We start from the raw sequence: 2,790 nt of genomic DNA, 5'->3' as shown, positions 1-2,790 counted from the left end.
AGTTGTAGTCTTCATGTGCTGCTGTTCTGGGCCACCCAGAGCTGCCTGGAGCCACAGCCTCTGCCTTTCCTCTGGCCCCCAAAGCTTGGGTGCCTCACTGTTGAACGATGGGGACTTTGTACCTTTTCAGACCCATTCCCACAAGGGCATCTTCTCTTGATCAGTGTTCCCCAGGGAGGCTAAAGGCTGCTGGGTCCAGGCCCTCCCTCTGCTTCTCTTGCCTGCATGGCCCCTAGACAGGAAGCAAGAGCTGCAGCCTGTGTCTGGAGCGACCAGCTGGACAACCACAGCTGGGGCAGCATCAAGACCGTAGGAGTCTGTCAAGGACACAGGTGTGCTCTGCTAGGCCAGGACCTGGCCCTGGGGTGAGGCTCCCTAGTGGCCCCGCTGGTGACTTCTGGGAGCCCCCCGACTGGAGACAGGCAGTGGCTCTAACCTCAGAGCCAAAGGGCTGGCAGGACCTGGGCAGGGTCCCCAGTGCCAGGGGAGCTGCGTGTGGTGTGTTGCCTTGGGGGTGGTTCCCAGCCAGTGCAGCTGCAGCCTGCTGAGCAGACTCATCTCACCCCTCCGCACGGGCCGGCTCGAGAGCTCAGAGCTCCTCAAGGTGAGGAGGGCGTCCTTGACTGCTCCAGCCGCCCACATGGAGCTCTGGGCACCAAGGTCACTGCCAGCCGGGTGCTACACAGGAAGAGGGAGGTTGATGGGGAGGTTGCAGTCTAGAAGGAGGAGGCAGGGCTGAGGAGAGGAAATAAAAAGAGATTACATTTTTTAAAAGGCACTCTAGCTGTCTGCTGACTGTGTCCCTGGTCTCCATCCATTTTTATGGCCTGCTGGGCTCAGGCAGCTGGGCCCTGTCTGTCAGGGTGTGTGGAGGGTTGGGGCAAGCAGCCAAGCCCCCCAGGTGGCCTGGCCCACACGTCTCCCCTGCCTGGCTTCCCCCTGGGGCTGTGCAGGCAGCAGGAGCCCAGCCTGGGCAAAGCAGAGGTGCCCTGCGCAGGGGGTCCCCAGGGCCGAAGGGGAAGCTGCCCCCTGCGGGTAGCCACTATCGCTGTCCATCTATCCCCCTGACAGGTCAATTTTCTCCCGTGTTTTACAGGAGCTTGCAGGGCAGGAAATGTGATCCGGTGGCTGATTTATGTCCTCACCTGGTCTTTGTTCACAAGCCTTGCTCTGGCCCCCCACTCTCCCCCAGGGAATCCCGCCCTCTGGCTTCTTTCAAGGCCGGCACTCTTGCCTGAGCCAAGCCGGCCTTTTCAAGGTGGGGACACGGTGGCCTTCGAGGCTGGCTACCCCGCTGGTTTTCTGTGGAAGGGCTGCCACAGGGGATGCCTGAGTTTCTTGGCTGCACCCCATCTCATCCCCCTGTCGCCTGCAGAGTGTGATGTGGGACCCAAGGGTCTCAGGGCTCAGCCTCAGCCACGCTGGAGGGGCAGCTGTGAGTAAGGACAGAGTAATCCCCCAAAGACTTTTGTTTCTGTTTCTTGCCCTCAGAATTCTTTCCTGCTGCTGTAGCCAAGTCCTCTTATCACACCTGTGGGAAAGGGGAGATAAGAAGACCCTCATGTCCCTCTCTGCTGAAGAAGGGAGTGGTCAGGGGCCTGCAGTCCCCAGGCCATCTCAAAATGAGGGCAATCCGGTGGACACTGAATAGATTCTAATCTCTCTGAAGGGGTACAGACCATGTCTGGAAAGCTTTCAGGTGACAATTCCAAATGAGAACAGCTCAGCTTCATGCAGCCCCCAGCCCGGCCCCACCCAACCTCTGCCAGGGCTGCCCCAGTCCCTCAAAGACGAAATTCTGGGAGGCTGGAGTGTGGGTTTCCCGTGTGTCCGCAGCAGCTCGGTGAGGCTTTCAGGTGCTAACAGGGGTCATACCATTGCACCAGACAGACGAGATGCCATCCCCAGCCCTGTCTCCCCAGTGCCTGGGGGCTCCTGAAGAAGCTGCCCATGTGCTTAGGCAACCAGGATACACCAATCCCTCCATTCTGGGCCAGGCACACGAATGTATCAGAGTCCAGGGGCAGTGGCTCTAAGAGGAAGGTGAGTTCTGTCCCCTGTTTGGGTGCCCTGAGGCGTAAGGGGGTCCACATGGGGACCTTCATGGTGGGTGGCCTGATGAGAGACCCGAGTGTGGCTTGTGCTTATTCCCTGATAGCCGGGACACACTGCAACCTAGACCTTAGCCAGTGGGCTCTCCATGATTCTGTGCATTGGCTCCTAACCAAGTTACCAGGTGACAGGTTGGGCAGAACGCTGGCTTTGCGGCTGACAAGCTGTGCCCCTGGCCAGGCTCTGACCCCCAAAGGACAAGTGATGCTCCTTCCATGTCTTTCCACAGAAGTTCCTGCTTCTCAAGCTCCACCTTCAACTACTCATCTCATCTCTGAGATCCAATCATCCTTTCAACCTCAAACATTTTTTTTCTTTGGAGACAGGGTCTCACTGTGTAGTTGAGACTGAGCTGGAACTCACTATGTAGCCCAGGCTGGTCTCGAACTCACAGCGATCCTCCTGCCTCAGCCTCCCAAGTGCTGGGATTACAGGTGTGCGCCACCACACCCGGTCAACCCCAACCTTTTTGATGAAGAGAGCAGGCCTGCTTTCTGTTGCCAAAAACTGACTAGAAGCATGTGATTGATGTAAGACCCAGACGAATGAAACTAACAGGATAAAGATTTGAGTTTCCATCTAGAAAGAACCTTAGTCTATATCATAGTCATCAACCCACCCACCCACCCATCTGTCCACCCATCCATCCCTCCTTCCATCCACCCATCCATCCATCCA

Source organism: Fukomys damarensis, unplaced genomic scaffold, assembly GCF_012274545.1.
Source record: "Fukomys damarensis isolate Sample0158 unplaced genomic scaffold, DMR_v1.0_HiC HiC_scaffold_23, whole genome shotgun sequence".
NCBI lineage: Eukaryota > Metazoa > Chordata > Mammalia > Rodentia > Bathyergidae > Fukomys > Fukomys damarensis.
Note: the sequence above shows the minus strand (reverse complement) of the source record.